Source organism: Denticeps clupeoides, unplaced genomic scaffold (genome assembly GCF_900700375.1).
Source record: "Denticeps clupeoides unplaced genomic scaffold, fDenClu1.1, whole genome shotgun sequence".
NCBI classification, from domain to species: domain Eukaryota; kingdom Metazoa; phylum Chordata; class Actinopteri; order Clupeiformes; family Denticipitidae; genus Denticeps; species Denticeps clupeoides.
In genome coordinates, this window is record NW_021629839.1 from 47,727 (window position 1) to 72,729 (window position 25,003).

The window sequence follows — 25,003 nt, forward strand, 5'->3', positions numbered from 1 at the left end:
TGCAGTTGGAAATGTTTCTGATCTTCTTATGGAGTTCATTCTTGTGTGTTTGCTTTGAAAAATAAAAAAACTGAACATTTGGAATTTGGCACAGCATCTCCCTTTTCCTAAGGAACCCTAGTTCCTATTTGTCAATCAAAAAAAGTTGAAAATATGGAGCACTTCACTGATTTGTGTGTCATCCCTTTACAAGTTCCATGCTAATCTTGGTACAACATCTTCCTAGTCCCAAGTGACTCTTTGTCTAATTAAAAAAGAACAAAATATGGAACGCTTCACGGATTTGCGTGTCATCCTTTCGCAGGGGCCATGCTAATCTTCTCTGTATCGATCCAATTTTAGTATATGTGCAGCCGTAGCAAGCACATCAACCAGCTTCTCAGCTGCCACTTATAATACTGACCATATCATTGTTCTGCTCACCAAGACCTTGTATGGAGTATTGTGTAAAATGTGATAAAATATTTGGAGAGCAAATGCTTAGTTACCCTAATTGCATTTTCCAAGAGGCTGGTAACTTGTGGAGGTGCATGATTAAAGTGTGGTCAGTTTGTGTAGCAAAGTAAGAAGAATAATTTGATTGGTGTCAAGAGTCATAGGAACATCACAAAGTGGGCAGGTCAATGCAGGAAAGGGGCGTGGTTCCAGGCAGTGTGTTTATTCCACGTGGTGATGTCACTGTCTGGGTCTCTGTTAAGGTACTGGCAGCCATCTTCTGCCATTTCATTATAGTTCATGCTTTTTTGGAAGGGGAAATTTCATTCTCAAATATGTGGTCTTCCCAGACTGAGGTTGTACCTCTGCATTTTGCTAGTGCTGACTCCTACAAAGTCCCCATATGTGGGCATCTAGACTGCATCATTCCTGATAGCGACAGACTGCGTTTACCCTCTCACAAGCATGTTGTTCAAAACTAAACCACAAACACAATTGTCTGTGTAGAGTCAGTCCTAGAGTCAGCTAAAGAAATGTACAGCAGCTTCAGTTCTTCTTATCTTACCAAATGATTGAGATTGTCCACTACATGAACAACTTCATCAATACATTGATACCAGATGCAGTTGGAAATGTTTCTGATCTTCTTATGGTCTTTATCCCTGTGTGTTTTTGCTTTGAAAAAAAAAAAAAAAAAACTGAACATTTGGAATTTGGCACAGCATCTCCCTTTTCCTAAGGAACCCTAGTTCCTATTTGTCAATCAAAAAAAGTTGAAAATATGGAGCACTTCACTGATTTGTGTGTCATCCTTTTACAAGTTCCATGCTAATCTTGGTACAACATCTTCCTAGTCCCAAGTGACTCTTTGTCTAATTAAAAAAGAACAAAATATGGAACGCTTCACGGATTTGCGTGTCATCCTTTCGCAGGGGCCATGCTAATCTTCTCTGTATCGATCCAATTTTAGTATATGTGCAGCCGTAGCAAGCACATCAACAAGCTTCTCAGCTGCCACTTATAATACTGACCATATCATTGTTCTGCTCACCAAGACCTTGTATGGAGTATTGTGTAAAAATGTGATAAATATTTGGAGAGCAAATGCTTAGTTACCCTAATTGCATTTTCCAAGAGGCTGGTAACTTGTGGAGGTGCATGATTAAAGTATTGGTCAGTTTGTGTAGCAAAGTAAGAAGAATAATTTGATTGGTGTCAAGAGTCATAGGAACATCATGAAGTGGGCAGGTCAATGCAGGAAAGGGGCGTGGTTCCAGGCAGTGTGTTTATTCCACGTGGTGATGTCACTGTCTGGGTCTCTGTTAAGGTACTGGCAGCAATCTTCTGCCATTTCATTATAGTTCATGCTTTTTTGGAAGGGGAAATTTCATTCTCAATTATGTGGTCTTCCCAGACTGAGGTTGTACCTCTGCATTTTGCTAGTGCTGACTCCTACAAAGTCCCCATATGTGGGCATCTAGACTGCATCATTCCTGATAGCGACAGACTGCGTTTACCCTCTCACAAGCATGTTGTTCACAACTAAACCACAAACACAATTGTCTGCGTAGAGTCAGTCCTAGAGTCAGCTAAAGAAATGTACAGCAGCTTCAGTTCTTCTTATCATACCAAATGATTGAGATTGTCCACTACATGAGCAACTTCATTAATACATTGACACCAGATGCAGTTGGAAATGTTTCTAATCTTCTTATGGAGTTCATTCTTGTGTTTTTGCTTTGAAAATAAAAAAACTAAACATTTGGAATTTGGCACAGCATCTCCCTTTTCCCTAAGGAACCCTAGTTCCTATTTGTCAATCAAAAAAGTTGAAAATATGGAGCACTTCACTGATTTGTGTGTCATCCCTTTACAAGTTCCATGCTAATCTTGGTACAACATCTTCCTAGTCCCAAGTGACTCTTTGTCTAATTAAAAAAGAACAAAATATGGAACGCTTCACGGATTTGCGTGTCATCCTTTCGCAGGGGCCATGCTAATCTTCTCTGTATCGATCCAATTTTAGTATATGTGCAGCCGTAGCAAGCACATCAACCAGCTTCTCAGCTGCCACTTATAATACTGACCATATCATTGTTCTGCTCACCAAGACCTTGTATGGAGTATTGTGTAAAAATGTGATAAAATATTTGGAGAGCAAATGCTTAGTTACCCTAATTGCATTTTCCAAGAGGCTGGTAACTTGTGGAGGTGCATGATTAAAGTATGGTCAGTTTGTGTAGCAAAGAAAGAAGAATAATTTGATTGGTGTCAAGAGTCATAGGAACATCACAAAGTGGGCAGGTCAATGCAGGAAAGGGGCGTGGTTCCAGGCAGTTTGTTTATTCCACGTGGTGATGTCACTGTCTGGGTCTCTGTTAAGGTACTGGCAGCAATCTTCTGCCATTTCATTATAGTTCATGCTTTTTTGGAAGGGGAAATTTCATTCTCAATTATGTGGTCTTCACAGACTGAGGTTGTACCTCTGCATTTTGCTAGTGCTGACTCCTACAAAGTCCCCATATGTGGGCATCTAGACTGCATCATTCCTGATAGCGACAGACTGCGTTTACCCTCTCACAAGCATGTTGTTCACAACTAAACCACAAACACAATTGTCTGCTGTAGAGTCAGGCCTAGAGTCAGCTAAAGAAATGTACAGCAGCTTCAGTCTTCTATCATACCAAATGATTGAGATTGTCCACTACATGAGCAACTTCATCAATACATTGATACCAGATGCAGTTGGAAATGTTTCTGATCTTCTTATGGTCTTTATCCCTTGTGTTTTGCTTTGAAAAAAAAAAAACTGAACATTGGAATTTGTCAAAGCATCTCCCTTTTCCCAAAGAACCCTAGTTCTTATTTGTCAATCAAAAAAAGTTGAAAATATGGAGCACTTCACTGATTTGTGTGTCATCCTTTTGCAAGTTCCATGCTAATCTTGGTACAACATCTTCCTAGTCCCAAGTGACTCTTTGTCTAATTAAAAAAGAACAAAATATGGAACGCTTCACGGATTTGCGTGTCATCCTTTCGCAGGGGCCATGCTAATCTTCTCTGTATCGATCCAATTTTAGTATATGTGCAGCCGTAGCAAGCACATCAACCAGCTTCTCAGCTGCCACTTATAATACTGACCATATCATTGTTCTGCTCACCAAGACCTTGTATGGAGTATTGTGTAAAAATGTGATAAAATATTTGGAGAGCAAATGCTTAGTTACCCTAATTGCATTTTCCAAGAGGCTGGTAACTTGTGGAGGTGCATGATTAAAGTATGGTCTAGTTTGTGTAGCAAAGAAAGAATGAATAATTTGATTGGTGTCAAGAGTCATAGGGAACATCACAAAGTGGGCAGGTCAATGCAGGAAAGGGGCGTGGTTCCAGGCAGTGTGTTTATTCCACGTGGTGATGTCACTGTCTGGGTCTCTGTTAAGGTACTGACAGCAATCTTCTGCCATTTCATTATAGTTCATGCTTTTTTGGAAGGGGAAATTTCATTCTCAAATATGTGGTCTTCCCAGACTGAGGTTGTACCTCTGCATTTTGCTAGTGCTGACTCCTACAAAGTCCCCATATGTGGGCATCTAGACTGCATCATTCCTGATAGCGACAGACTGCGTTTACCCTCTCACAAGCATGTTGTTCACAACTAAACCACAAACACAATTGTCTGTGTAGAGTCAGTCCTAGAGTCAGCTAAAGAAATGTACAGCAGCTTCAGTACTTCTTATCATACCAAATGATTGAGATTGTCCACTACATGAGCAACTTCATTAATACATTGACACCAGATGCAGTTGGAAATGTTTCTGATCTTCTTATGGAGTTCATCCTTGTGTTTTTGCTTTGAAAAAAAAAAAACTAAACATTTGGAATTTGGCACAGCATCTCCCTTTTCCTAAGGAACCCTAGTTCCTATTTGTCAATCAAAAAAAGTTGAAAATATGGAGCACTTCACTGATTTGTGTGTCATCCTTTTGCAAGTTCCATGCTATCTTGGTACAACATCTTCCTAGTCCCAAGTGACTCTTTGTCTAATTAAAAAAGAACAAAATATGGAACGCTTCACGGATTTGCGTGTCATCCTTTCGCAGGGGCCATGCTAATCTTCTCTGTATCGATCCAATTTTAGTATATGTGCAGCCGTAGCAAGCACATCAACCAGCTTCTCAGCTGCCACTTATAATACTGACCATATCATTGTTCTGCTCACCAAGACCTTGTATGGAGTATTGTGTAAAAATGTGATAAAATATTTGGAGAGCAAATGCTTAGTTACCCTAATTGCATTTTCCAAGAGGCTGGTAACTTGTGGAGGTGCATGATTAAAGTATTGTCAGTTTGTGTAGCAAAGAAAGAAGAATAATTTGATTGGTGTCAAGAGTCATAGGAACATCACAAAGTGGGCAGGTCAATGCAGGAAAGGGGCGTGGTTCCAGGCAGTGTGTTTATTCCACGTGGTGATGTCACTGTCTGGGTCTCTGTTAAGGTACTGGCAGCAATCTTCTGCCATTTCATTATAGTTCATGCTTTTTTGGAAGGGGAAATTTCATTCTCAATATGTGGTCTTCCCAGACTGAGGTTGTACCTCTGCATTTTGCTAGTGCTGACTCCTACAAAGTCCCCATATGTGGGCATCTAGACTGCATCATTCCTGATAGCGACAGACTGCGTTTACCCTCTCACAAGCATGTTGTTCAAAACTAAACCACAAACACAATTGTCTGTGTAGAGTCAGACCTAGAGTCAGCTAAAGAAGTGTACAGCAGCTTCAGTTCTCCTTATCATACCAAATGATTGAGATTGTCCACTACATGAGCAACTTCATTAATACCTTGACACCAGTTGCAGTTGGACATGTTTCTGATCTTCTTATGGAGTTCATTCCTGTGTGTTTTGCTTTGAAAATAAAAAAAACTGAACATTTGGAATTTGGCACAGCATCTCCCTTTTCCTAAGGAACCCTAGTTCCTATTTGTCAATCAAAAAAAGTTGAAAATATGGAGCACTTCACTGATTTGTGTGTCATCCCTTTACAAGTTCCATGCTAATCTTGGTACAACATCTTCCTAGTCCCAAGTGACTCTTTGTCTAATTAAAAAAGAACAAAATATGGAACGCTTCACGGATTTGCATGTCACAATTTTGCAGGGGCCATGCTAATCTTCTCTGTATCGATCCAATTTAGTATATGTGCAGCCGTAGCAAGCACATCAACCAGCTTCTCAGCTGCCACTTATAATACTGACCATATCATTGTTCTGCTCACCAAGACCTTGTATGGAGTATTGTGTAAAAATTTGATAAAATATTTGGAGAGCAAATGCTTAGTTACCCTAATTGCATTTTCCAAGAGACTGGTAACTTGTGGAGGTGCATGATTAAAGTAGTGGTCTAGTTTGTGTAGCAAAGTAAGAAGAATAATTTGATTGGTGTCAAGAGTCATGGAACATCACAAAGTGGGCAGGTCAATGCAGGAAAGGGGCGTGGTTCCAGGCAGTGTGTTTATTCCACGTGGTGATGTCACTGTCTGGGTCTCTGTTAAGGTACTGGCAGCAATCTTCTGCCATTTCATTATAGTTCATGCTTTTTTGGAAGGGGAAATTTCATTCTCAAATATGTGGTCTTCCCAGACTGAGGTTGTACCTCTGCATTTTGCTAGTGCTGACTCCTACAAAGTCCCCATATGTGGGCATCTAGACTGCATCATTCCTGATAGCGGCAGACTGCGTTTACCCTCTCACAAGCATGTTGTTCAAAACTAAACCACAAACACAATTGTCTGTGTAGAGTCAGGCCTAGAGTCAGCTAAAGAAATGTACAGCAGCTTCAGATCTTCTTATCATACCAAATGATTGAGATTGTCCACTACATGAGCAACTTCATTAATACATTGACACCAGATGCAGTTGGAAATGTTTCTGATCTTCTTATGGAGTTCCTTTTTGTGTGTTTGCTTTGAAAAAAAAAAAAAACTGAACAATTGGAATTTGGCACAGCATCTCCCTTTTCCCAAGGAACCCTAGTTCCTATTTGTCAATCAAAAAAGTTGAAAATATGGAGCACTTCACTGATTTGTGTGTCATCCTTTACAAGTTCCATGCTAATCTTGGTACAACATCTTCCTAGTCCCAAGTGACTCTTTGTCTAATTAAAAAAGAACAAAATATGGAACGCTTCACGGATTTGCGTGTCATCCTTTCGCAGGGGCCATGCTAATCTTCTCTGTATCGATCCAATTTTAGTATATGTGCAGCCGTAGCAAGCACATCAACCAGCTTCTCAGCTGCCACTTATAATACTGACCATATCATTGTTCTGCTCACCAAGACCTTGTATGGAGTATTGTGTAAAAATGTGATAAAATATTTAGAGAGCAAATGCTTAGTTACCCTAATTGCATTTTCCAAGAGGCTGGTAACTTGTGGAGGTGCATGATTAAAGTATTCTTAGTTTGTGTAGCAAAGTAAGAAGAATAATTTGATTGGTGTCAAGAGTCATAGGAACATCACAAAGTGGGCAGGTCAATGCAGGAAAGGGGCGTGGTTCCAGGCAGTGTGTTTATTCCACGTGGTGATGTCACTGTCTGGGTCTCTGTTAAGGTACTGGCAGCAATCTTCTGCCATTTCATTATAGTTCATGCTTTTTGGAAGGGAAATTTCATTCTCAAATTATGTGGTCTTCCCAGACTGATGGTTGTACCTCTGCATTTTGCTAGTGCTGACTCCTACAAAGTCCCCATATGTGGGCATCTAGACTGCATCATTCCTGATAGCGACAGACTGCGTTTACCCTCTCACAAGCATGTTGTTCACAACTAAACCACAAACACAATTGTCTGCGTAGAGTCAGTCCTAGAGTCAGCTAAAGAAATGTACAGCAGCTTCAGATCTTCTAATCTACCAAATGATTGAGATTGTCCACTACATGAGCAACTTCATTAATACATTGACACCAGATTGCAGTTGGAAATGTTTCTGATCTTCTTATGGTCTTCATTCCCTGTGTGTTTGCTTTGAAAATAAAAAAACTAAACATTTAGAATTTGGCACAGCATCTCCCTTTTCCTAAGGAACCCTAGTTCCTATTTGTCAATCAAAAAAAGTTGAAAATATGGAGCACTTCACTGATTTGTGTGTCATCCTTTTGCAAGTTCCATGCTAATCTTGGTACAACATCTTCCTAGTCCCAAGTGACTCTTTGTCTAATTAAAAAGAACAAAATATGGAACGCTTCACGGATTTGCGTGTCATCCTTTCGCAGGGGCCATGCTAATCTTCTCTGTATCGATCCAATTTTAGTATATGTGCAGCCGTAGCAAGCACATCAACAAGCTTCTCAGGCTGCCACTTATAATACTGACCATATCATTGTTCTGCTCACCAAGACCTTGTATGGAGTATTGTGTAAAAATGTGATAAAATATTTGGAGAGCAAATGCTTAGTTACCCTAATTGCATTTTCCAAGAGGCTGGTAACTTGTGGAGGTGCATGATTAAAGTATTGGTTCAGTTTGTGTAGCAAAGTAAGAAGAATAATTTGATTGGTGTCAAGAGTCATAGGAACATCACAAGTGGGCAGGTCAATGCAGGAAAGGGGCGTGGTTCCAGGCAGTTTGTTTATTCCACGTGGTGATGTCACTGTCTGGGTCTCTGTTAAGGTACTGGCAGCAATCTTCTGCCATTTCATTATAGTTCATGCTTTTTTGGCAGGGGAAATTTCATTCTCAAATATGTGGTCTTCCCAGAACTGAGGTTGTACCTCTGCATTTTGCTAGTGCTGACTCCTACAAAGTCCCCATATGTGGGCATCTAGACTGCATCATTCCTGATAGTGGCAGACTGCGTTTACCCTCTCACAAGCATGTTGTTCACAACTAAACCACAAACACAATTGTCTGCTTAGAATCAGTCCTAGAGTCAGCTAAAGAAATGTACAGCAGCTTCAGTTCTTCTTATCATACCAAATGATTGAGATTGTCCACTACATGAGCAACTTCATTAATACATTGACACCAGATTGCAGTTGGAAATGTTTCTGATCTTCTTATGGAGTTTCATCCCTTGTGTGTTTGCTTTGAAAAAAAAAAACTGAAACATTTGGAATTTGGCACAGCATCTCCCTTTCCTAAGGAACCCTAGTTCCTATTTGTCAATCAAAAAAAGTTGAAAATATGGAGCACTTCACTGATTTGTGTGTCATCCTTTTGCAAGTTCCATGCTAATCTTGGTACAACATCTTCCTAGTCCCAAGTGACTCTTTGTCTAATTAAAAAAGAACAAAATATGGAACGCTTCACGGATTTGCGTGTCATCCTTTCGCAGGGGCCATGCTAATCTTCTCTGTATCGATCCAATTTTAGTATATGTGCAGCCGTAGCAAGCACATTAACCAGCTTCTCAGCTGCCACTTATAATACTGACCATATCATTGTTCTGCTCACCAAGACCTTGTATGGAGTATTGTGTAAAAATGTGATAAAATATTTGGAGAGCAAATGCTTAGTTACCCTAATGGTATTTTCCAAGAGGCTGGTAACATGTGGAGGTGCATGATTAAAGTATGGTCAGTTTGTGTAGCAAAGTAAGAAGAATAATTTGATTGGTGTCAAGAGTCATAGGAACATCACAAAGTGGGCAGGTCAATGCAGGAAAGGGGCGTGGTTCCAGGCAGTGTGTTTATTCCACGTGGTGATGTCACTGTCTGGGTCTCTGTTAAGGTACTGGCAGCAATCTTCTGCCATTTCATTATAGTTCATGCTTTTTTGGAAGGGGAAATTTCATTCTCAAATATGTGGTCTTCCCAGACTGAGGTTGTACCTCTGCATTTTGCTAGTGCTGACTCCTACAAGTCCCCATATGTGGGCATCTAGACTGCATCATTCCTGATAGCGGCATGACTGAGTTTACCCTCTACAAGCATGTTGTTCACAAACTAAACCACAAACACAATTGTCGTGTGTAGAGTCAGGCCTAGAGTCAGCTAAAGAAATGTACAGCAGCTTCAGTATCTTCTTATCATACCAAATGATTGAGATTGTCCACTACATGAGCAACTTCATTAATACATTGACACCAGATTGCAGTTGGACATGTTTCTGATCTTCTTATGGTAGTTCATCCCTGTTGTTTTTGCTTTGAAAAAAAAAAAAACTGAACATTTGGAATTTGGCACAGCATCTCCCTTTTCCTAAGGGAACCCTAGTTCCTATTTGTCAATCAAAAAAAGTTTGAAAATATGGAAGCACTTCACTGATTTGTGTGTCATCCCTTTACAAGTTCCATGCTAATCTTGGTACAACATCTTCCTAGTCCCAAGGACTCTTTGTCTAATTAAAAAAGAACAAAATATGGAACGCTTCACGGATTTGCGTGTCATCCTTTCGCAGGGGCCATGCTAATCTTCTCTGTATCGATCCAATTTTAGTATATGTGCAGCCGTAGCAAGCACATCAACCAGCTTCTCAGCTGCCACTTATAATACTGACCATATCATTGTTCTGCTCACCAAGACCTTGTATGGAGTATTGTGTAAAAATGTGATAAAATATTTGGAGAGCAAATGCTTAGTTACCCTAATTGCATTTTCCAAGAGGCTGGTAACTTGTGGAGGTGCATGATTAAAGTGTGGTCAGTTTGTGTAGCAAAGAAAGAAGAATAATTTGATTGGTGTCAAGAGTCATAGGAACATCACAAAGTGGGCAGGTCAATGCAGGAAAGGGGCGTGGTTCCAGGCAGTTTGTTTATTCCACGTGGTGATGTCACTGTCTGGGTCTCTGTTAAGGTACTGGCAGCAATCTTCTGCCATTTCATTATAGTTCATGCTTTTTTGGCAGGGGAAATTTCATTCTCAATATGTGGTCTTCCCAGACTGAGGTTTGTACCTCTGCATTTTGCTAGTGCTGACTCCTACAAAGTCCCCATATGTGGGCATCTAGACTGCATCATTCCTGATAGCGACAGACTGCGTTTACCCTCTCACAAGCATGTTGTTCACAACTAAACCACAAACACAATTGTCTGTGTAGAGTCAGTCCTAGAGTCAGCTAAAGAAATGTACAGCAGCTTCAGTACTTCTTATCATACCAAATGATTGAGATTGTCCACTACATGAGCAACTTCATTAATACCTTGACACCAGATGCAGTTGGAAATGTTTCTGATCTTCTTATGGTCTTTATCCCTGTGTGTTTGCTTTGAAAAAAAAAAAAAAAAAACTGAACATTTGGAATTTGTCACAGCATCTCCCTTTTCCCAAGGAACCCTAGTTCCTATTTGTCAATCAAAAAAAGTTGAAAATATGGAGCACTTCACTGATTTGTGTGTCATCCCTTTACAAGTTCCATGCTAATCTTGGTACAACATCTTCCTAGTCCCAAGTGACTCTTTGTCTAATTAAAAAGAACAAATATGGAACGCTTCACGATTTGCGTGTCATCCTTTTCGCAGGGGCCATGCTAATCTTCTCTGTATCGATCCAATTTTAGTATATGTGCAGCCGTAGCAAGCAATCAACCAGCTTCTCAGGCTGCCACTTATAATACTGACCATATCATTGTTCTGCTCACCAAGACCTTGTATGGAGTATTGTGTAAAATGTGATAAAATATTTAGAGAGCAAATGCTTAGTTACCCTAATTGCATTTTCCATGAGGCTGGTAACTTGTGGAGGTACATGATTAAAGTATGGTCAGTTTGTGTAGAAAAGAAAGAAGAATAATTTGATTGGTTGTCAAGAGTCATAGGAAACATCACAAAGTGGGCAGGTCAATGCAGGAAAGGGGCGTGGTTCCAGGCAGTTTGTTTATTCCACGTGGTGATGTCACTGTCTGGGTCTCTGTTAAGGTACTGGCAGCAATCTTCTGCCATTTCATTATAGTTCATGCTTTTTTGGCAGGGGAAATTTCATTCTCAAATATGTGGTCTTCCCAGACTGAGGTTGTACCTCTGCATTTTGCTAGTGCTGACTCCTACAAAGTCCCCATATGTGGGCATCTAGACTGCATCATTCCTGATAGCGACAGACTGCGTTTACCCTCTCACAAGCATGTTGTTCAAAACTAAACCACAAACACAATTGTCTGTGTAGAGTCAGGCCTAGAGTCAGCTAAAGAATGTACAGCAGCTTCAGTTCTTCTTATCTTACCAAATGATTGAGATTGTCCACTACATGAGCAACTTCATTAATACATTGACACCAGATTGCATTTGGAAAAGTTTCTGATCTTCTTATGGTCTTATCCTGTGTGTTTTGCTTTGAAAATAAAAAAAACTGAACATTTGGAATTTGGCACAGCATCTCCCTTTTCCCTAAGGAACCCTAGTTCCTATTTGTCAATCAAAAAAAGTTGAAAATATGGAGCACTTCACTGATTTGTGTGTCATCCTTTTGCAAGTTCCATGCTAATCTTGGTACAACATCTTCCTAGTCCCAAGTGACTCTTTGTCTAATTAAAAAAGAACAAAATATGGAACGCTTCACGGATTTGCGTGTCATCCTTTCGCAGGGGCCATGCTAATCTTCTCTGTATCGATCCAATTTTAGTATATGTGCAGCCGTAGCAAGCACATCAACCAGCTTCTCAGCTGCCACTTATAATACTGACCATATCATTGTTCTGCTCACCAAGACCTTGTATGGAGTATTGTGTAAAAATGTGATAAAATATTTGGAGAGCAAATGCTTAGTTACCCTAATTGCATTTTCCAAGAGGCTGGTAACTTGTGGAGGTGCATGATTAAAGTATTCTTAGTTTGTGTAGCAAAGTAAGAAGAATAATTTGATTGGTGTCAAGAGTCATAGGAACATCACAAAGTGGGCAGGTCAATGCAGGAAAGGGGCGTGGTTTCCAGGCAGTGTGTTATTCCACGTGGTGATGTCACTGTCTGGGTCTCTGTTAAGGTACTGGCAGCCATCTTCTGCCATTTTCATTATAGTTCATGCTTTTTTGGAAGGGGAAATTTTCATTCTCAAATATGTGGTCTTCCCAGACTGAGGTTGTACCTCTGCATTTTGCTAGTGCTGACTCCTACAAAGTCCCCATATGTTGGGCATCTAGACTGCATCATTCCTGATAGGGCAGACTGCGTTTACCCTCTACAAGCATTTTGTTCACAACTAAACCACAAACACAATTGTCTGCGTAGAGTCAGTCCTAGAGTCAGCTAAAGAAATGTACAGCAGCTTCAGTTCTTCTTATCTTACCAAATGATTGAGATTGTCTACTACATGAGCAACTTCATTAATACATTGACACCAGTTGCATTTGGAAAAGTTTCTGATCTTCTTATGGTCTTATCCTGTGTGTTTTGCTTTGAAATAAAATAAACATTTAGAATTTGCACAGCATCTCCCTTTTCCTAAGGAACCCTAGTTCCTATTTGTCAATCAAAAAAAGTTTGAAAATATGGAGCACTTCACTGATTGTGGTCATCCTTTTGCAAGTTCCATGCTAATCTTGGTACAACATCTTCCTAGTCCCAAGTGACTCTTTGTCTAATTAAAAAAGAACGAAATATGGAACGCTTCACGGATTTGCGTGTCATCCTTTCGCAGGGGCCATGCTAATCTTCTCTGTATCGATCCAATTTTAGTCTATGTGCAGCCGTAGCAAGCACATTAACCAGCTTCTCAGCTGCCACTTATAATACTGACCATATCATTGTTCTGCTCACCAAGACCTTGTATGGAGTATTGTGTAAAAATGTGATAAAATATTTGGAGAGCAAATGCTTAGTTACCCTAATTGCATTTTCCAAGAGGCTGGTAACTTGTGGAGGTGCATGATTAAAGTATGGTCAGTTTGTGTAGCAAAGAAGAGAATAATTTGATTGGTGTCAAGAGTCATAGGAACATCACAAAGTGGGCAGGTCAATGCAGGAAAGGGGCGTGGTTCCAGGCAGTTTGTTTATTCCACGTGATGATGTCACTGTCTGGGTCTCTGTTAAGGTACTGGCAGCAATCTTCTGCCATTTCATTATAGTTCATGCTTTTTGGAAGGGGAAATTTCATTCTCAATTATGTGGTCTTCACAGACTGAGGTTTGTACCTCTGCATTTTGCTAGTGCTGACTCCTACAAAGTCCCATATGTGGGCATCTAGACTGCATCATTCCTGATAGCGGACAGACTGCGTTTACCCTCTCACTAGCATGTTGTTCAAACCTAAACCACAAACACAATTGTCTGTGTAGAGTCAGTCCTAGAGTCAGCTAAAGAAATGTACAGCAGCTTCAGTTACTTCTTATCATACCAAATGATGAGATTGTCCACTACATGAGCAACTTCCTTAATACATTGACACCAGATGCAGTTGGAATGTTTCTGATCTTCTTATGGTAGTTCATCCTTGTGTGTTTGCTTTGAAAATAAAAAAAACTGAACATTTGGAATTTGGCACAGCATCTCCCTTTTCCCAAGGAACCCTAGTTCCTATTTGTCAATCAAAAAAAGTTGAAAATATGGAGCACTTCACTGATTTGTGTGTCATCCCTTTTACAAGTTCCATGGCTAATCTTGGTTACAACATCTTCCTAGTCCCAAGTGACTCTTTGTCTAATTAAAAAGAACAAATATGGAACGCTTTCACGGATTTGCGTGTCATCCTTTCGCAGGGGCCATGATAATCTTCTCCTGTATCGATCCAATTTTTAGTATATGTGCAGCCGTAGCAAGCACATTCAACCAGCTTCTCAGCTGCCACTTATAATTACTGACCATATCATTGTTCTGCCTCACCAAGGACCTTGTATGGAGTCTTGTGTAAAAATGTGATAAAATATTTGGAGAGCAAATGCTTAGTACCCTAATTGCAATTTTCCAAGAGGCTGGTTAACTTGTGGAGGTGCATGATTAAAGTTGTGGTAGTTTGTGTGTAGCAAAGAAGAAGAATAATTTTGATTGGTGTCAAGAGTCATAGGGAACATCACAAAGTGGGCAGGTCAATGCAGGAAAGGGGCGTGGTTCCAGGCAGTGTTGTTTATTCCACGTGGTGATGTCACTGTCTGGGTCTCTGTTAAGGTACTGGCAGCCATCTTCTGTCCATTTCATATAGTTCATGCTTTTTTGGAAGGGGAAATTTCATTCTCAAATATGTGGTCTTCCCAGACTGAGGTGGGACCTCTGCATTTTGCTAGTGCTGACTCCTACAAAGTCCCCATATGTGGGCATCTAGACTGCATCATTCCTGATAGCGGCCAGACTTAGTTTACCCTCTCACAGCATTGTTGTTCACAACTAAACCACAAACACAATTGTCTGTGTAGAGTCAGTCCTAGAGTCAGCTAAAGAAATGTACAGCAGCCTTCAGTTCTTCTTATCCTACCAAATGATTGAGATTGTCCACTACATGAGCAACTTCATTAATACATTGACACCAGATGCAGTTGGAAATGTTTCTGATCTTCTTATGGTATTTCATCCCTGTGTGTTGCTTTGAAAATAAATACTAACATTTAGGAATTTGGCACAGCATCTCCCTTTTCCTAAGGAACCCTAGTTCCTATTTGTCAATCAAAAAAAGTTGAAAATATGGAGCACTTCACTGATTTGTGTGTCATCCTTTGCAAGTTCCATGCTAATCTTGGTTACAACATCTTCCTAGTCCCAAGTGACTCTTTGTCTAATTAAAAAAGAACAAAATATGGAACGCTTCACGGATTTGCATGTCATCCTTTCGCAGGGCCATGCTAATCTTCTCTGTATCGATCCAATTTTAGTATATGTGCAGCCGTAGCAAGCACATAACCAGCTTCTCAGCTGCCACTTATAATACTGACCATATCATTGTTCTGCCTCACCAAGACCTTGTATGGAGTATTGTGTAAAAATGTGATAAAATATTTGGAGAGCAAATGATTAGTTACCCTAATTGCATTTTCCAAGAGGCTGATAATTTGTAGAGGTGCATGATTAAAGTGTGGTCAGTTTGTGTAGCAAAGAAAGAAGAATAATTTGATTGGTGTCAAGAGTCAAAGGAACATCACAAAGTGGGCAGGTCAATGCAGGAAGGGGCGTGGTTCCAGGCAGTTTGTTTATTCCACGTGGTGATGTCACTGTCTGGGTCTCTGTTAAGGTACTGGCAGCAATCTTCTGCCATTTTCATTATAGTTCATGCTTTTTTGGAAGGGGAAATTTCATTCTCAAATATGTGGTCTTCCCAGACTGAGGTGTACCTCTGCATTTTGCTAGTGCTGACTCCTACAAAGTCCCCATATGTGGGCATCTAGACTGCATCATTCCTGATAGCGGACAGACTGCGTTTACCCTCTCACAAGCATGTTGTTCACAACTAAACCACAAACACAATTGTCTGTGTAGAGTCAGGCCTCTAGAGTCAGCTAAAGAAATGTACAGCAGCTTCAGTTCTTCTTATCATACCAAATGATTGAGATGTCCACTACATGAGCAACTTCATTAATACCTTTGACACCAGATTGCAGTTGGACTATGTTTCTGATCTTCTTATGGTAGTTCATTCCCTGTGTGTTTGCTTTGAAAAACAAAAAACTAAACATTTGGAATTTGGCACAGCATCTCCCTTTTCCCTAAGGAACCCTAGTTCCTATTTGTCAATCAAAAAAGTTGAAAATATGGAGCACTTCACTGATTTGTGTGTCATCCTTTTGCAAGTTCCATGCTAATCTTGGTACAACATCTTCCTCGTACCAAGTGACTCTTTGTCTAATTAAAAAAGAACAAATTATGGAACGCTTCACGGATTTGCGTGTCATCCTTTCGCAGGGGCCATGCTAATCTTCTCTGTATTGATCCAATTTTAGTCTATGTGCAGCCGTAGCAAGCACATCAACAAGCTTCTCAGCTGCCACTTATAATACTGACCATATCATTGTTCTGCTCACCAAGACCTTGTATGGAGTATTGTGTAAAAATTTGATAAAATATTTAGAGAGCAAATGCTTAGTTACCCTAATTGCATTTTCCAAGAGGCTGGTAACTTGTGGAGGTGCATGATTAAAGTATGTCTTAGTTTGTGTAGCAAAGTAAGAAGAATAATTTGATGTTGTCAAGAGTCAGAGGAACATCACAAAGTGGGCAGGTCAATGCAGGAAAGGGGCGTGGGTTCAGGCAGTTGTTTATTCCACGTGGTGCATGTCACTGTCTGGGTATCTGTTAAGGTACTGGCCAGCAATCTTCTGCCATTTTCATTCTAGTTCATGCTTTTTTTGGAAGGGAGGAAATTTCATTCTCAAATATGTGGTCTTCCCAGAACTGTGGTTGTACCTCTTGCATTTTGCTAGTGCTGACTCCTACAAAGTCCCCATATGTGGGCATCTAGACTGCATCCTTCCCTGATAGCGAGCAGGACTGGTTTACCCTCTTCACAAGCATGTTGTTCACAACTAAACCACAAACACAATTGTCTGTGTAGAGTCAGGCCTAGAGTCAGCTAAGAAATGTACAGCAGCTTCAGTTCTTCTTATCATACCCAAATGATTGAGATTGTCCTACTACATGAGCAACTTCATTAATACATTGACACCAGATGCAGTTGGAAATGTTTCTGATCTTCTTATGGTCGTTCATCCCTTGTGTTTTGCTTTGAAATAAAAAAATGAAACATTTGGAATTTGGCACAGCATCTCCCTTTTTCCCAAGGAACCCTAGTTCCTATTTGTCAATCAAAAAGTTGAAAATATTGGAGCACTTCACTGATTTGTGTGTCATCCTTTTACAAGTTCCATGCTAATCTTGGTACAACATCTTCCTAGTCCCAAGTGACTCTTTGTCTAATTAAAAAAGAACAAAATATGGAACGCTTCACGGACTTGCGTGTCATCCTTTCGCAGGGGCCATGCTACTCTTCTCTGTATCGATCCAATTTTAGTATATGTGCAGCCGTAGCAAGCACATCAACCAGTCTTCTCAGGCTGCCACTTATAATACTGACCATATCATTGTTCTGCTCACCAAGACCTTGTATGGAGTATTGTGTAAAAATTTGATAAATTATTTGGAGAGCAAATGCTTAGTTACCCTAATTGCATTTTCCAAGAGGCTGGTAACTTGTGGAGGTGCATGATTAAAGTATGGTCAGTTTGTGTAGCAAAGTAAGAAGAATAATTTGATTGGTGTCAAGAGTCATAGGAACATCACAAAGTGGGCAGGTCAAGCAGGAAGGGGCGTCGTGGTTCCAGGCAGTTTGTTTATTCCACGTGATGATGTCACTGTCTGGGTCTCTGTTAAGGTACTGGCAGCCATCTTCTGTCATTTCATTATAGTTCATGCTTTTTTGGAAGGGGAAATTTCATTCTCAATTATGTGGTCTTCACAGACTGAGGTTGTACCTCTGCATTTTGCTAGTGCTGACTCCTACAAAGTCCCCATATGTGGGCATCTAGACTGCATCATTCCTGATAGCGACAGACTGCGTTTACCCTCTCACAAGCATGTTGTTCAAAACTAAACCACAAACACAATTGTCTGTGTAGAGTCAGTCCTAGAGTCAGCTAAAGAAATGTACAGCAGCTTCAGATCTTCTTATCATACCAAATGATTGAGATTGTCCACTACATGAGCAAACTTCATTAATACATTGACACCAGATTGCAGTTGGAAATGTTTCTGATCTTCTTATGGCGTTATGCTGTGTGTTTTGCTTTGAAAATAACCTGAACATTTGGAATTTGGCACAGCATCTCCCCTTTTCCTAAGGACCCTAGTTCCTATTTGTCAATCAAAAAAAGTTGAAAATATGGACGCACTTCACTGATTGTTGTGTCATCCTTTTACAAGTTCCATGCTAATCTTGGTACAACCATCTTCCTAGTCCCAAGTGACTCTTTGTCTAATTAAAAAGAACAAAATATGGAACGCTTTCACGGATTTGCGTGTCATCCTTTCGCAGGGGGCCATTGCTAATCTTCTCTGTATCGATCCAATTTTAGTATATGTGCAGCCGTAGCAAGCACATCAACCAGTTCTCAGCTGCCACTTATAATACTGACCATATCATTGTTCTGCCTCACCAAGACCTTGTATGGAGTATTGTGTAAAAATGTGATAAAATATTTGGAGAGCAAATGCTTAGTTACCCTAATTGCATTTTCCAAGAGGCTGGTAAATTGTTGGAGCTGCTATGATTAAGTATTGTTCAGTTTGTGTAGCAAAGTAAGAAGAATAATTTGATTGGGGTCAAGAGTCATAGGAACATACAAAGTGGGCAGGTCCAATGCAGGAAAGGGGCGTGGTCAGGCAGTTTGTTTATTCCACGTGGGTGATGTCACTGTCTGGGTCTCTGTTAAGGTACTGGCAGCAATCTTCTGCCATTTCATTATAGTTCATGCTTTTTTGGAAGGGGAAATTTCATTCTCAAATATGTGGTCTTTCCCAGACTGAGGTTTGTACCTCTGCATTTTGCTAGTTGCTGGACTCCTACAAGTCCCCATATGTGGGCATCTAGACTGCATCATTCCTGATAGCGGCAGACTGAGTTTACCCTCTCACAAGCATTTTGTTCACAACTAAACCTACAAACACAATTGTCTGCTGTAGAGTCAGGCCTCAGAGTCAGCTAAAGAATGCTACAGCAGCTTCAGTATCTTCTTAATCATACCAAATGATTGAGATTGTCCACTACATGAGCCACTTCATTAATACATTGACACCAGATGCAGTTGGATATGTTTCTGATCTTCTTATGGTCTTCATCCTTGTGTTTTGCTTTGAAAATAAAAAAAACTGAACATTTGGAATTTGTCACAGCATCTCCCTTTTCCCTAAGGAACCCTAGTTCCTATTTGTCAATCAAAAAAAAGTTGAAAATATGGAGCACTTCATGATTTGTGTGTCCTCCTTTTTACAAGTTCCATGCTAATCTTGGTACAACATCTTCCTAAGTCCCAAGTGACTCTTTGTCTAATTAAAAAAGAACAAAATATGGAACGCTTCACAGGATTTGCGTGTCATCCTTTCGCAGGGGCCATGCTAATCTTCTCTGTATCGATCCAATTTTAGTATATGTGCAGCCGTAGCAAGCACATAAAACAGCTTCTCGGCTGCCACTTATAATACTGACCATATCATTGTTCTGCTCACCAAGACCTTGTATGGAGTATTGTGTAAAAATGTGATAAAATATTTGGAGAGCAAATGCTTAGTTACCCTAATTGCATTTTCCAAGAGGCTGTTAACTTGTAGAGGTGCATGATTAAAGTGTGGTCAGTTTGTGTAGCAAAGTAAGAAGAATAATTTTGATGGTGTCAAGAGTCATAGGAACATCACAAAGTGGGCAGGTCAATGCAGAAAAGGGGCGTGGTTCCAGGCAGTGTGTTTATTCCACGTGGTGATGTCACTGTCTGGGTCTCTGTTAAGGTTCTGGCAGCCATCTTCTGCCATTTCATTATAGTTCATGCTTTTTTTGGAAGGGGAAATTTCATTCTCAAATATGTGGTCTTCCCAGACTGTGGTTGTACCTCTGCATTTTGCTAGTGCTGACTCCTACAAAGTCCCATATGTGGGCATCTAGACTGCATCATTCCTGATAGCGGCAGACTGCGTTTACCCTCTCACAAGCATGTTGTTCACAACTAAACCACAAACACAATTGTCTGTGTAGAGTCAGTCCTAGAGTCAGCTAAAGAAATGTACAGCAGCTTCAGTTCTTCTTATCTTACCAAATGATTGAGATTGTCCACTACATGAGCAACTTCATTAATACATTGACACCAGTTGCATTTGGAAAAGTTTCTGATCTTCTTATGGTCTTTATCCCTGTGTGTTTTTGCTTTGAAAATAAAATAAACATTTAGAATTTGGCACAGCATCTCCCTTTTCCTAAGGAACCCTAGTTCCTATTTGTCAATCAAAAAAAGTTGAAAATATGGAGCACTTCACTGATTTGTGTGTCATCCTTTTGCAAGTTCCATGCTAATCTTGGTACAACATCTTCCTAGTCCCAAGTGACTCTTTGTCTAATTAAAAAAGAACAAAATATGGAACGCTTCACGGATTTGCGTGTCATCCTTTCGCAGGGGCCATGCTAATCTTCTCTGTATCGATCCAATTTTAGTATATGTGCAGCCGTAGCAAGCACATTAACCAGCTTCTCAGCTGCCACTTATAATACTGACCATATCATTGTTCTGCTCACCAAGACCTTGTATGGAGTATTGTGTAAAATGTGATAAATTATTTGGAGAGCAAATGCTTAGTTACCCTAATTGCATTTTCCAAGAGGCTGGTAACTTGTGGAGGTGCATGATTAAAGTATGGTCAGTTTGTGTAGCAAAGAAAGAAGAATAATTTGATTGGTGTCAAGAGTCATAGGAACATCACAAAGTGGGCAGGTCAATGCAGGAAAGGGGCGTGGTTCCAGGCAGTGTGTTTATTCCACGTGGTGATGTCACTGTCTGGGTCTCTGTTAAGGTACTGGCAGCCATCTTCTGCCATTTCATTATAGTTCATGCTTTTTTGGAAGGGGAAATTTCATTCTCAAATATGTGGTCTTCCCAGACTGAGGTTGTACCTCTGCATTTTGCTAGTGCTGACTCCTACAAAGTCCCCATATGTGGGCATCTAGACTGCATCATTCCTGATAGCGGCAGACTGCGTTTACCCTCTCACAAGCATGTTGTTCAAAACTAAACCACAAACACAATTGTCTGCGTAGAGTCAGTCCTAGAGTCAGCTAAAGAAATGTACAGCAGCTTCAGTTCTTCTTATCATACGAAATGATTGAGATTGTCCACTACATGAGCAACTTCATTAATACCTTGACACCAGTTGCAGTTGGATATGTTTCTGATCTTCTTATGGTAGTTCATCCCTGTGTGTTTTGCTTTGAAAATAAAATAAACTGAACATTTGGAATTTGGCACAGCATCTTCCCTTTTCCCAAGGAACCCTAGTTCCTATTTGTCAATCAAAAAAGTTGAAAATATGGAGCACTTCACTGATTTGTGTGTCATCCCTTTACAAGTTCCATGCTAATCTTGGTACAACATCTTCCTAGTCCCAAGTGACTCTTTGTCTAATTAAAAAAGAACAAATATGGAACGCTTCACGGATTTGCGTGTCATCCTTTCGCAGGGGCCATGCTAATCTTCTCTGTATCGATCCAATTTTAGTATATGTGCAGCCGTAGCAAGCACATCAACAAGCTTCTCGGCTGCCACTTATAATACTGACCATATCATTGTTCTGCTCACCAAGACCTTGTATGGAGTATTGTGTAAAAATGTGATAAAATATTTAGAGAGCAAATGCTTAGTTACCCTAATTGCATTTTCCAAGAGGCTGGTAACTTGTGGAGGTGCATGATTAAAGTGTGGTCAGTTTGTGTAGCAAAGAAAGATGAATAATTTGATTGGTGTCAAGAGTCATGGGAACATCACAAAGTGGGCAGGTCAATGCAGGAAAGGGGCGTGGTTCCAGGCAGTGTGTTTATTCCACGTGGTGATGTCACTGTCTGGGTCTCTGTTAAGGTACTGGCAGCAATCTTCTGCCATTTCATTATAGTTCATGCTTTTTTGGAAGGGGAAATTTCATTCTCAAATATGTGGTCTTCCCAGACTGAGGTTGTACCTCTGCATTTTGCTAGTGCTGACTCCTACAAAGTCCCCATATGTGGGCATCTAGACTGCATCATTCCTGATAGCGGCAGACTGCGTTTACCCTCTCACAAGCATGTTGTTCACAACTAAACCACAAACACAATTGTCTGCTGTAGAGTCAGTCCTAGAGTCAGCTAAAGAAATGTACAGCAGCTTCAGTCTTCTATCTTACCAAATGATTGAGATTGTCCACTACATGAGCAACTTCATTAATACATTGACACCAGATTGCAGTTGGAAATGTTTCTGATCTTCTTATGGAGTTCATCCTTGTGTTTTTGCTTTGAAAAAAAAAAAACTAAACATTTGGAATTTGGCACAGCATCTCCCTTTTCCTAAGGAACCCTAGTTCCTATTTGTCAATCAAAAAAAGTTGAAAATATGGAGCACTTCACTGATTTGTGTGTCATCCCTTTTGCAAGTTCCATGCTAATCTTGGTACAACATCTTCCTAGTCCCAAGTGACTCTTTGTCTAATTAAAAAAGAACAAAATATGGAACGCTTCACGGATTTGGTGTCATCCTTTCGCAGGGGCTAATCTTCTCTGTATCGATCCAATTTTAGTATATGTGCAGCCGTAGCAAGCACATCAACCAGCTTCTCAGCTGCCACTTATAATACTGACCAATCATTGTTCTGCTCACCAAGACCTTGTATGGAAGTATTGTGTAAAACATTGTGATAAAATATTTGGAGAGCAAATGCTTTAGTTACCCTAATTGCATTTTCCAAGAGGCTGGTACTTGTGGAGGTGCATGATTAAGTATTCTGTCAGTTTGTGTAGCAAGTAAGAAGAATAATTTGATTGGTGTCAAGAGTCATAGGAACATCACAAAGTGGGCAGGTCAATGCAGGAAAGGGGCGTGGTTCCAGGCAGTGTGTTTATTCCACGTGGTGATGTCACTGTCTGGGTCTCTGTTAAGGTACTGACAGCAATCTTCTGCCATTTCATTATAGTTCATGCTTTTTTGGAAGGGGAAATTTCATTCTCAAATAAGTGGTCTTCCCAGACTGAGGTGGGACCTCTGCATTTTGCTAGTGCTGACTCCTACAAAGTCCCCATATGTGGGCATCTAGACTGCATCATTCCTGATAGCGGCAGACTGCGTTTACCCTCTTACAAGCATTTTGTTCACAACTAAACCACAAACACAATTGTCTGTGTAGAGTCAGGCCTAGAGTCAGCTAAAGAAATGTACAGCAGCTTCAGTTCTTCTTATCATACCAAATGATTGAGATTGTCCACTACATGAGCAACTTCATTAATATATTGACACCAGATGCAGTTGGACATGTTTCTGATCTTCTTATGGAGTTCATCCTTGTGTTTTTGCTTTGAAAAAAAAAAAAACTAAACATTTGGAATTTGGCACAGCATCTCCCTTTTCCTAAGGAACCCTAGTTCCTATTTGTCAATCAAAAAAAGTTGAAAATATGGAGCACTTCACTGATTTGTGTGTCATCCTTTTACAAGTTCCATGCTAATCTTGGTACAACATCTTCCTAGTCCCAAGTGACTCTTTGTCTAATTAAAAAGAACAAAATATGGAACGCTTCACGGATTTGCGTGTCATCCTTTCGCAGGGGCCATGCTAATCTTCTCTGTATCGATCCAATTTTAGTATATGTGCAGCCGTAGCAAGCACATCAACCAGCTTCTCAGCTGCCACTTATATACTGACCATATCATTGTTCTGCTCACCAAGACTTGTATGGAGTATTGTGTAAAAATGTGATAAAATATTTAGGAGAGCAAATGCTTAGTTACCCTAATTGCATTTTCCAAGAGGCTGGTAACTTGTGGAGGTGCATGATTAAAGTGTGGTCAGTTTGTGTAGCAAAGTAAGATGAATAATTTGATTGGTGTCAAGAGTCATGGGAACATCACAAAGTGGGCAGGTCAATGCAGGAAAGGGGCGTGGTTCCAGGCAGTTTGTTTATTCCACGTGGTGATGTCACTGTCTGGGTCTCTGTTAAGGTACTGACAGCAATCTTCTGCCATTTCATTATAGTTCATGCTTTTTTGGAAGGGGAAATTTCATTCTCAAATATGTGGTCTTCCCAGACTGAGGTTGTACCTCTGCAATTTGCTAGTGCTGACTCCTACAAAGTCCCCATATGTGGGCATCTAGACTGCATCATTCCTGATAGCGACAGACTTGCGTTTACCCTCTCACAAGCATTTTGTTCACAACTAAACCACAAACACAATTGTCTGCGTTGAGTCAGGCCTAGAGTCAGCTAAAGAAATGTACAGCAGCTTCAGATCTTCTAATCTTACCAAATGATTGAGATTGTCCACTACATGAGCAACTTCATTAATACATTGACACCAGATGCAGTTGGACATGTTTCTGATCTTCTTATGGAGTTCATCCTTGTGTTTTTGCTTTGAAAAAAAAAAAAACTGAACATTTGGAATTTGGCACAGCATCTCCCTTTTCCCAAGGAACCCTAGTTCCTATTTGTCAATCAAAAAAGTTGAAAATATGGAGCACTTCACTGATTTGTGTGTCATCCTTTTTGCAAGTTCCATGCTAATCTTGGTACAACATCTTCCTAGTCCCAAGTGACTCTTTGTCTAATTAAAAAAGAACAAATATGGAACGCTTCACGGATTTGCGTGTCATCCTTTCGCAGGGGGCCATGCTAATCTTCTCTGTATCGATCCAATTTTAGTATATGTGCAGCCGTAGCAAGCACATCAACAAGCTTCTCAGGCTGCCACTTATAATACTGACCATATCATTGTTCTGCTCACCAAGACCTTGTATGGAGTATTGTGTAAAAATGTGATAAAATATTTGGAGAGCAAATGCTTAGTTACCCTAATTGCATTTTCCAAGAGGCTGGTAACTTGTGATGGTGCATGATTAAAGTATGTCTAGTTTGTGTAGCAAAGAAAGAAGAATAATTTGATTGGTGTCAAGAGTCATAGGAACATCACAAAGTGGGCAGGTCAATGCAGGAAAGGGGGTGGTTCCAGGCAG

The 25,003-nt window shown here is 40.3% G+C and overlaps 38 non-coding genes and 1 pseudogene across 38 annotated transcripts; 15 read left to right on the forward strand and 24 right to left on the reverse strand.

Annotated features, from left to right (window-relative positions):
• Positions 1–259: 259 nt before the first annotated feature.
• LOC114775600 (U6 spliceosomal RNA) lies at positions 260–366 on the reverse strand. Its single transcript, XR_003745097.1, has one exon. It is a non-coding gene; the product is annotated as a U6 spliceosomal RNA (small nuclear RNA).
• A 369-nt stretch (positions 367–735) lies between these two features.
• LOC114775673 (U1 spliceosomal RNA) lies at positions 736–895 on the forward strand. Its single transcript, XR_003745168.1, has one exon. It is a non-coding gene; the product is annotated as a U1 spliceosomal RNA (small nuclear RNA).
• Positions 896–1,322: 427 nt separating this feature from the next.
• LOC114775601 (U6 spliceosomal RNA) lies at positions 1,323–1,429 on the reverse strand. The gene has a single exon (XR_003745098.1). It is a non-coding gene; the product is annotated as a U6 spliceosomal RNA (small nuclear RNA).
• A 370-nt stretch (positions 1,430–1,799) lies between these two features.
• Positions 1,800–1,959, forward strand: LOC114775675 (U1 spliceosomal RNA). The gene has a single exon (XR_003745170.1). It is a non-coding gene; the product is annotated as a U1 spliceosomal RNA (small nuclear RNA).
• A 419-nt stretch (positions 1,960–2,378) lies between these two features.
• LOC114775602 (U6 spliceosomal RNA) lies at positions 2,379–2,485 on the reverse strand. The gene has a single exon (XR_003745099.1). It is a non-coding gene; the product is annotated as a U6 spliceosomal RNA (small nuclear RNA).
• Positions 2,486–3,432: 947 nt separating this feature from the next.
• LOC114775603 (U6 spliceosomal RNA) lies at positions 3,433–3,539 on the reverse strand. The gene has a single exon (XR_003745100.1). It is a non-coding gene; the product is annotated as a U6 spliceosomal RNA (small nuclear RNA).
• A 373-nt stretch (positions 3,540–3,912) lies between these two features.
• LOC114775674 (U1 spliceosomal RNA) lies at positions 3,913–4,072 on the forward strand. The gene has a single exon (XR_003745169.1). It is a non-coding gene; the product is annotated as a U1 spliceosomal RNA (small nuclear RNA).
• Positions 4,073–4,490: 418 nt separating this feature from the next.
• On the reverse strand, positions 4,491–4,597 carry LOC114775604 (U6 spliceosomal RNA). Its single transcript, XR_003745101.1, has one exon. It is a non-coding gene; the product is annotated as a U6 spliceosomal RNA (small nuclear RNA).
• A 370-nt stretch (positions 4,598–4,967) lies between these two features.
• LOC114775699 (U1 spliceosomal RNA) lies at positions 4,968–5,126 on the forward strand. Its single transcript, XR_003745192.1, has one exon. It is a non-coding gene; the product is annotated as a U1 spliceosomal RNA (small nuclear RNA).
• A 421-nt stretch (positions 5,127–5,547) lies between these two features.
• On the reverse strand, positions 5,548–5,653 carry LOC114775659 (U6 spliceosomal RNA). Its single transcript, XR_003745156.1, has one exon. It is a non-coding gene; the product is annotated as a U6 spliceosomal RNA (small nuclear RNA).
• Positions 5,654–6,024: 371 nt separating this feature from the next.
• Positions 6,025–6,184, forward strand: LOC114775683 (U1 spliceosomal RNA). The gene has a single exon (XR_003745177.1). It is a non-coding gene; the product is annotated as a U1 spliceosomal RNA (small nuclear RNA).
• Positions 6,185–6,603: 419 nt separating this feature from the next.
• Positions 6,604–6,710, reverse strand: LOC114775621 (U6 spliceosomal RNA). Its single transcript, XR_003745118.1, has one exon. It is a non-coding gene; the product is annotated as a U6 spliceosomal RNA (small nuclear RNA).
• A 949-nt stretch (positions 6,711–7,659) lies between these two features.
• LOC114775605 (U6 spliceosomal RNA) lies at positions 7,660–7,766 on the reverse strand. The gene has a single exon (XR_003745102.1). It is a non-coding gene; the product is annotated as a U6 spliceosomal RNA (small nuclear RNA).
• A 372-nt stretch (positions 7,767–8,138) lies between these two features.
• LOC114775679 (U1 spliceosomal RNA) lies at positions 8,139–8,299 on the forward strand. Its single transcript, XR_003745173.1, has one exon. It is a non-coding gene; the product is annotated as a U1 spliceosomal RNA (small nuclear RNA).
• Positions 8,300–8,720: 421 nt separating this feature from the next.
• Positions 8,721–8,827, reverse strand: LOC114775622 (U6 spliceosomal RNA). The gene has a single exon (XR_003745119.1). It is a non-coding gene; the product is annotated as a U6 spliceosomal RNA (small nuclear RNA).
• A 370-nt stretch (positions 8,828–9,197) lies between these two features.
• LOC114775703 (U1 spliceosomal RNA) lies at positions 9,198–9,356 on the forward strand. The gene has a single exon (XR_003745196.1). It is a non-coding gene; the product is annotated as a U1 spliceosomal RNA (small nuclear RNA).
• A 428-nt stretch (positions 9,357–9,784) lies between these two features.
• On the reverse strand, positions 9,785–9,891 carry LOC114775623 (U6 spliceosomal RNA). Its single transcript, XR_003745120.1, has one exon. It is a non-coding gene; the product is annotated as a U6 spliceosomal RNA (small nuclear RNA).
• Positions 9,892–10,261: 370 nt separating this feature from the next.
• On the forward strand, positions 10,262–10,421 carry LOC114775666 (U1 spliceosomal RNA). Its single transcript, XR_003745161.1, has one exon. It is a non-coding gene; the product is annotated as a U1 spliceosomal RNA (small nuclear RNA).
• A 423-nt stretch (positions 10,422–10,844) lies between these two features.
• Positions 10,845–10,951, reverse strand: LOC114775653 (U6 spliceosomal RNA). The gene has a single exon (XR_003745150.1). It is a non-coding gene; the product is annotated as a U6 spliceosomal RNA (small nuclear RNA).
• Positions 10,952–11,322: 371 nt separating this feature from the next.
• On the forward strand, positions 11,323–11,482 carry LOC114775667 (U1 spliceosomal RNA). The gene has a single exon (XR_003745162.1). It is a non-coding gene; the product is annotated as a U1 spliceosomal RNA (small nuclear RNA).
• Positions 11,483–11,902: 420 nt separating this feature from the next.
• LOC114775624 (U6 spliceosomal RNA) lies at positions 11,903–12,009 on the reverse strand. Its single transcript, XR_003745121.1, has one exon. It is a non-coding gene; the product is annotated as a U6 spliceosomal RNA (small nuclear RNA).
• Positions 12,010–12,380: 371 nt separating this feature from the next.
• LOC114775581 (U1 spliceosomal RNA) lies at positions 12,381–12,542 on the forward strand. The gene has a single exon (XR_003745079.1). It is a non-coding gene; the product is annotated as a U1 spliceosomal RNA (small nuclear RNA).
• Positions 12,543–12,951: 409 nt separating this feature from the next.
• LOC114775641 (U6 spliceosomal RNA) lies at positions 12,952–13,058 on the reverse strand. Its single transcript, XR_003745138.1, has one exon. It is a non-coding gene; the product is annotated as a U6 spliceosomal RNA (small nuclear RNA).
• A 949-nt stretch (positions 13,059–14,007) lies between these two features.
• Positions 14,008–14,117, reverse strand: LOC114775664 (U6 spliceosomal RNA). Its single transcript, XR_003745159.1, has one exon. It is a non-coding gene; the product is annotated as a U6 spliceosomal RNA (small nuclear RNA).
• A 958-nt stretch (positions 14,118–15,075) lies between these two features.
• LOC114775652 (U6 spliceosomal RNA) lies at positions 15,076–15,181 on the reverse strand. Its single transcript, XR_003745149.1, has one exon. It is a non-coding gene; the product is annotated as a U6 spliceosomal RNA (small nuclear RNA).
• Positions 15,182–15,551: 370 nt separating this feature from the next.
• LOC114775688 (U1 spliceosomal RNA) lies at positions 15,552–15,710 on the forward strand. Its single transcript, XR_003745182.1, has one exon. It is a non-coding gene; the product is annotated as a U1 spliceosomal RNA (small nuclear RNA).
• A 426-nt stretch (positions 15,711–16,136) lies between these two features.
• Positions 16,137–16,243, reverse strand: LOC114775642 (U6 spliceosomal RNA). The gene has a single exon (XR_003745139.1). It is a non-coding gene; the product is annotated as a U6 spliceosomal RNA (small nuclear RNA).
• Positions 16,244–17,203: 960 nt separating this feature from the next.
• Positions 17,204–17,310, reverse strand: LOC114775645 (U6 spliceosomal RNA). Its single transcript, XR_003745142.1, has one exon. It is a non-coding gene; the product is annotated as a U6 spliceosomal RNA (small nuclear RNA).
• Positions 17,311–18,261: 951 nt separating this feature from the next.
• Positions 18,262–18,370, reverse strand: LOC114775656 (U6 spliceosomal RNA). The gene has a single exon (XR_003745153.1). It is a non-coding gene; the product is annotated as a U6 spliceosomal RNA (small nuclear RNA).
• Positions 18,371–19,331: 961 nt separating this feature from the next.
• LOC114775632 (U6 spliceosomal RNA) lies at positions 19,332–19,439 on the reverse strand. The gene has a single exon (XR_003745129.1). It is a non-coding gene; the product is annotated as a U6 spliceosomal RNA (small nuclear RNA).
• A 947-nt stretch (positions 19,440–20,386) lies between these two features.
• Positions 20,387–20,493, reverse strand: LOC114775625 (U6 spliceosomal RNA). Its single transcript, XR_003745122.1, has one exon. It is a non-coding gene; the product is annotated as a U6 spliceosomal RNA (small nuclear RNA).
• A 369-nt stretch (positions 20,494–20,862) lies between these two features.
• On the forward strand, positions 20,863–21,022 carry LOC114775684 (U1 spliceosomal RNA). Its single transcript, XR_003745178.1, has one exon. It is a non-coding gene; the product is annotated as a U1 spliceosomal RNA (small nuclear RNA).
• A 421-nt stretch (positions 21,023–21,443) lies between these two features.
• LOC114775585 (U6 spliceosomal RNA) lies at positions 21,444–21,550 on the reverse strand. Its single transcript, XR_003745083.1, has one exon. It is a non-coding gene; the product is annotated as a U6 spliceosomal RNA (small nuclear RNA).
• A 370-nt stretch (positions 21,551–21,920) lies between these two features.
• On the forward strand, positions 21,921–22,080 carry LOC114775685 (U1 spliceosomal RNA). Its single transcript, XR_003745179.1, has one exon. It is a non-coding gene; the product is annotated as a U1 spliceosomal RNA (small nuclear RNA).
• Positions 22,081–22,500: 420 nt separating this feature from the next.
• LOC114775663 (uncharacterized) lies at positions 22,501–22,601 on the reverse strand (annotated as a pseudogene).
• A 372-nt stretch (positions 22,602–22,973) lies between these two features.
• LOC114775698 (U1 spliceosomal RNA) lies at positions 22,974–23,137 on the forward strand. Its single transcript, XR_003745191.1, has one exon. It is a non-coding gene; the product is annotated as a U1 spliceosomal RNA (small nuclear RNA).
• Positions 23,138–23,552: 415 nt separating this feature from the next.
• On the reverse strand, positions 23,553–23,659 carry LOC114775607 (U6 spliceosomal RNA). Its single transcript, XR_003745104.1, has one exon. It is a non-coding gene; the product is annotated as a U6 spliceosomal RNA (small nuclear RNA).
• Positions 23,660–24,028: 369 nt separating this feature from the next.
• On the forward strand, positions 24,029–24,189 carry LOC114775689 (U1 spliceosomal RNA). Its single transcript, XR_003745183.1, has one exon. It is a non-coding gene; the product is annotated as a U1 spliceosomal RNA (small nuclear RNA).
• Positions 24,190–24,608: 419 nt separating this feature from the next.
• LOC114775643 (U6 spliceosomal RNA) lies at positions 24,609–24,716 on the reverse strand. The gene has a single exon (XR_003745140.1). It is a non-coding gene; the product is annotated as a U6 spliceosomal RNA (small nuclear RNA).
• Between the last annotated feature and the right edge of the window lie 287 nt (positions 24,717–25,003).